This window comes from Aquila chrysaetos, chromosome 13 (assembly GCF_900496995.4).
Source record: "Aquila chrysaetos chrysaetos chromosome 13, bAquChr1.4, whole genome shotgun sequence".
Taxonomy (NCBI): domain Eukaryota; kingdom Metazoa; phylum Chordata; class Aves; order Accipitriformes; family Accipitridae; genus Aquila; species Aquila chrysaetos.
Genome location: NC_044016.1, coordinates 22,406,341 through 22,412,340, shown reverse-complemented (window position 1 = coordinate 22,412,340; position 6,000 = coordinate 22,406,341). Strand labels below are relative to the sequence as shown.

Genomic DNA, 6,000 nt, shown 5'->3' with positions numbered 1-6,000 from the left:
AAAGATGACATCCTAGCATGTTTTTGAATAACTATTTTACTCATGCAAGAGAACTGGGTCTGCAGAGCAGTCTTTATCAAATTCTTTTACTTATATTGGTGGGGGAGGGCAAAAAAAACCTAAGATCTTTCCTGTGTTTAAATGCATTTCCTGCCTTCCTTACTGCTATAGACGTGTTGTGGCAGGCCTATTTATAGTCCAAAGAAAGGAAAAAGCACCACTGGATGCAGGAAAACTAAGTTGGGAAAGAATAGAAGGAAGTGTGGCTGCCATTTAGCCAAACAATCTAGAACTAATTGAGCTCAAAAGAGCTCCAGCCTCAGTGAAGCTGCTGTGAGTGAACAGAGCACGATCCTGCTGCTCTCTCCAGGGCCCTGCCAGGGCTGCTGAGGGTGAGAGTCATGTACAGGACACTGCTGGGCAGCAAATAATGTCAGCATCTCAACACCATGAGAAGAAGTCTTAAAAAAAAGGAGAGTGCTGAAAGTTAGATACCTATCAAATTAAGGTAAGTGTCTCTTTCTGGCATTTCTGCTTGCTGCATTCTCCATGTTTTTTCAGATGTGGCCAGACTGGTAAATGAAAACAGAATGAGCTTTGGAGAAGGAACTGTATTGGATTTTTTAGATAAAGGTTTGGCAGGATGTCTGATTTTTAGATAAAGAAATCTGAATTCAGTTACGGATTCTTCAGAACTTTCCTTAAGCGAAGGAAGCCTTTGCCATATGTCCATAAGATAACTTTGCTGTTTTCCTCACTTGTGTCATGTTCATTTTATAATCTGCGATTAAGTACTAGAGAAATGTTGATGGTGACTATATGCCCCAAAGAAAAATAATGAAGTCAACTCTGCATTAGGTTAAATATATAGATTTACAGAGAGAAGGAGGGAGAAGTATATGAAATACATATTTATACAAGATGTTTTAATTTAGAATACATAAACATATCAAAATTTATATAATTTATAAATAAAGCTTTGTGAGAATTTAGTCTTATAGTCATGAGGTACATTTGAAGGTAGGAACTTTGCCAAAATTAAAGCACCTGAAAGTTTCTATAGTTTTAGAATTTATTATGGCAGGTAGTTTGTGTGTGTGTGTGTGTGTGTATGTACATAAGAATATACTATATGTAGATATTGATATATGTTATTCATTGTGGTTTTGCATTGCAACACCATGTGGTTGCCACTCTGAAGTCTAATTTAAACTGACAGTAGAATGTGAGTAGAAATTTTTTATCTGCTTCTTTTCAGATACTATACACAGAGTTATACCATCATGACTGCATGTGTAAAAAGCTCCATTTTAAGACATAGCAGTCTACAGACCACATTAATTCATTGAATTAGCATCAACAAGACAGACTTTTAAGAGGGAAAAATGAAAAGTTATTTTAAGGTTGTGTTTGATTTCTTTGATTTCCAACATGCCCTTTGCTCTTCTAACAAAGGAAGTGCTGTTGTGATTTGAAGGCAGGAGGATAGAAGCTGTGGAATACTAGATTCAGGATTTAATCATGCGATTCTCATCTTCTTTGAACGATCTATGAGAATAACCTTTGCATTAGTCTCGCTTGTGTTAACACATTACCTCTATGCATATGCCATTCAGATTATTCATTTGTTATTCAGATGTTGCTTAGGATTAGTGGTTTATTGTAAAAAATTGCTGGTAAGTAAAAAGGAAGTGTGATGTGTTGTTATTCTACTGTATCCCCGTAGGATGCTATTATGTTTAGTGTCTGTTATTGTGAAGATAGCAAGGCAGGATGTCATCCACGTAGGTGAAAAGCTGCGATAGGACAATTGTAAACAGCAGCAGTCAGCTGAAAATGTGATTCAGGGAGGTGCCAAGCAGCAATTCCAATGAAGCAGATGTTAGTCAGTGCTCATAGAAAGGATCAGGCTTCTCTTTGTCTGATTTCAAAGTACTCAATTATTTACAGTAGTTCTCATTTCCAAGAGGTTATAAGCCTGGTCTTGTGAAGAACAAAACATCCGTAATAGGAGTAAAAATAGAAGCCTGTACACATGTTTGCAACAGAAAGCTCTTTAGACTGCAATTTGAGTAACTAGCATAGCATGTTCTCATTTAGGTAACATTTCTTGCTTTTAGTTTCAGTAACTGATTCCCCTGCACAAAGACTGAGCAGAAACAAAAAAAGAGGGTTTTAATTTAAAAATATAAGATTAAACTGTGTAACCACCATTATACTAGGTACGCTTTTGTAAAACTCATAGGCTAGAGGGAAGGCAAATCTGCACATAAGTACTCACCCAAGCAAAGAAGCATTGCAATTTCTGCTGTTAAACAAATGCAATCATTTCCATGATATGTCAGTTGCACACCTATTGCAATAGAACTGAACAGCAAACACTGGATCATTGAGATTTATTAATGTCTGCAACACTCACCACAACATTATTTTAAAGTATCATCACTGCATGAATGTAGCAAAACAGAGACCATTGCTTAGCTATAAGGAAAAGTTCATTTGCAAATCAGCCAGTTACAATGTAATTATACAGGAAGAGGTAAGAAAATAATGTACTGATGCACTTTTGCATTTATATGTGGAAAAGATATTATAGATGGTACTTAGAAATTGCCTAATTAATACTCTTAATAAATTCATATCCTTAATGAAGAATTAACAGAACAAATTCTGATAAGAGGCACACATGCAAACCCACTGAAGCCAAGAGAGTTGCTCACGCCACTGAGAACAGAGTTTTTTGTTCTGAAGATAAGGAAAACCTACTCCACTGGCTATTCAACTAGTTTCTCTTTCTTATAGTATGCTGTATGTATGTATACCATGCTACATGGCAGTAGCTTAAAGCTACCCTACTTTTCAATCCTTTCTCCCATTTTAGCATCTAGGACAGGCTCAAAGCAACTCAGAATCGGGGAAAATGTATCAGCAGCATGGCTAGTGCTCAAAACATACTATGCTGCCTCCAAATAAGGCAGATTGTATTAAAAAAAATCCAGCTTAGAAATTACTGTTAGGTTTTCTACCTTTGAGAACTTAAGGCCAGTGTTTTCAAGCTTGTCTCTGTAACTGTGAGACTTAGTAACCCTAGTTTAAAAAACAGAAACTGCCTTACATAGTCACATAATCGCAGAAGTAGCAGTTTAGGGGGGAAAAGCCACACACATAAAAAGATTTGTTTCAAAACTGCAAGAGTTCACAAGTTCATGAGTTCAAAGTTTGCAAACTGAGAGTTTTGTCCTGAAGATACAATTGTTCCAGAAGGCCTTAGAATGAAATTTACACCCCTGCACCTTATAAAATCTTACTACGTGCTAGGGTCTAACTGCTCTGCAGGAGGTTCTTTGTATATAAACACTTCTGAGTGTGCACAAGTACTAACAGTGTTGCAATTATTAAGACTCCAATCTAAAAATTAAAGAGGACAATTTGATATACCAGAAGGAAGTGGAGGCTCACATGCTTTCTACCCTGCCATTATTTTGCCAGGAGATATAAAGAAGTCTGGGGTTGTCAAATAAATACTTCAGTCAACTGTCAGTACTGTGTGGGCAGCGTGGGTTTCTGGTTCCAGGAAAGTTGACTGACTTAAAGAAAAATCACATGACTTAAAAAATAATGCACTTTGGGTGACAGACAAACCGTGCCATGCTTTCATGAAAAGCTAGCTCAGGTTTAGTAGGATTTATTATTCCTCATGCAATTGCTCCAGTGTAAGTATCTTAATTTCTCCCTAAGCCCCTATTCCACTATACCAGATGCTCTTACAAAGGAGCTTTGTGCTCCAAGTAACAGTCAAACCCACTAACATTACAGGAAAAAAGAGCAGAGACTTAGAAGTACCAGTGTGTCTGTCTGGGGCAGTCAAAGCAAGATTTTTTGAGAACACATGTACAGTCTACAGTAGTCGCACTCAAAAAGCAGAACTGGGGAAAAGGGAACATAAAAAGAAAACCAGCTCTAAGACATTAAGAAATCAAAGTTCAATATTGGACAGCATCAAAATAGTTCTACAAAGAGAAGCAGCTGCTCAACACTTACAACAGAAATGTCAGTGCTAAAAAATAATTTCTTTGATAATGTCTAAAAAACCCAGTTTATAACTATGTGCTCAATAACATCCTTACTCATGCAAATGTTTATACAGGTGCTTAAATTTAAACATATGAGTAGTCCCATTGACTTCAAGAAAAACTATTTCAAGAGGCTGATAAAATTTGATGCCAAGCAGAGTTATTAGACCATCTAGTCTGACTTCAAACACAGCATGCTAATTTTACCATTCCTCTTGTCCGAAACCCAAAAGCTTGCCTACTTACAACAGAACATATGGATATAGTATGTTCAAGGTAAGTTTAAGGGGAAGATCATGATGTTCTACATGCACGAGTAGCGACTCACTACAGTGAGAATCGTTCAAATTGACACAAATCCCTTAGCTCAAACGGGAATTAAATGTTGCACAGGCTTTGTACCAGCTTACTGCACAAGCATGAAGGTCAATGTGTGTATGGAAGATGGACTGTTTCTCCCAAAAGTCTATGTGCTATCAGAAAAAAGCCATTAACTTTACTTTGGTTGCTTTTCTACTCTTCTAATGGACTAGGGAAGTACTGTTGCATAAGCAAGGATGAATGAAAAAGCTGCTAAGTCAATCTTCATGCCAAAGTGCAGCTATATTTTTTGCCTTCGATACTCTCATTTCGCACAGACCATGTGCAAATTGTGGTACAAAACAAGGAGCCACTGTTCAGAAGCAGATGAGACATACAAGTGTTAACCAAATGGAGACACACAGCAAAAATGAAATTGTCAAATCTCTTATCATCACTTGAACACACATAAGCAGTTTAAAAAGACTTATTTGAACAAAAGAGAAAAAGTTGGAGACTTGACCTGGGGCCTCCTTTACAAGGATCAGTAACAGTGGGTTTATATTACATGAACATACAACAGCAGAATAGTGCTGTGGAAGGATACAACATACAGTCATAACAAAGAACAAAGGGAGGGGGAACAAGAAAGACTGTCTTGGAGTACAAGTCCACCTTGCCCACAATTCATATTCTGTTCCCAGGACTCAAAGATCCTTTGACTACAAAGGATGTCCCACATTGCAGCAGAACAGAGGAGTTGGAATGTACAGCCTCCTGGGCTTCTTTGAAAACACATCTAGGGGAAATGGGATGGCCTGTGCTTTAGGCAACTAAGAGCCTAAGAACACTGAAGTTGATATACATCCCAAGTGACTACATTCACAGAACACCTAGAACAAAGTAAAACTCCACTATATGACATAGTATTAGCAATGCTTGTTCATAGCAAAATTTAATCAAAAGTACAATAGGACACACTGGCTAAAGTCTCCTCCAAGAAGCCTGCAAGTTCAGTAACTGTGTAGGCATCTTCATGTCTGGGGTTAGCACAAAAAAAGATATGTTGACTTTGAGAAGTATACTTGTCATTATCTTCTTCCTATTTCCACTGAGTTTCAGGGTTGGCAATCTCCCTGTTACTTAGCACAGTACTTCCTGGAAAGCTGAGAGGTACCCTAGGCGAAGGAGAAACCTGTAGCAACTCCTGACAGCAGGGGGAAATGGCAAGCACAATACCAAGTTTCTGTCCTCAGCTCTACTGTAAACTCATTTCAGCAATTTGCTCTTATTTCTGCAGTGGATACCATCTCTGAAATGACCCTTCTCAGCCATCTGTTAAGTAATGGTTGCAGACCAGTTTATCACAGTGGTCCCCAAACAGACTGTGCAGACTCAAGCAACTGCACAATGCAAGATACAGCCCTGCTGTAACAGTTCTGTAAAGCACGAATATGAAAATGTAAATTGGCCAGTCTGTTGTCAGTATTGCAAAGAAGTGATGCCACTTGGTAAAGATAGCACAAATGTAGTAAACAGCCAGAGCAGTTATGGTGTGATACAAAGCACTGCGGGTAGTCTGCTCTACCAACATGATTCAACCATATGCACAATAACTCAATTTTCA

At 38.0% G+C, this 6,000-nt stretch overlaps 1 protein-coding gene across 1 annotated transcript in view; it reads left to right on the top strand.

Moving 5' to 3' along the window:
* Positions 1 to 304: 304 nt before the first annotated feature.
* The window catches only part of RASGRP3 (RAS guanyl releasing protein 3), a 65,424-nt gene continuing 59,728 nt past the window's right edge, over positions 305 to 6,000 (top strand). Inside the window, exon 1 of the mRNA XM_030035916.2 lies at positions 305 to 508. The gene's annotated coding sequence lies outside the window, so the exon portion shown is untranslated. The remainder of the gene's footprint in view (positions 509 to 6,000) is intronic.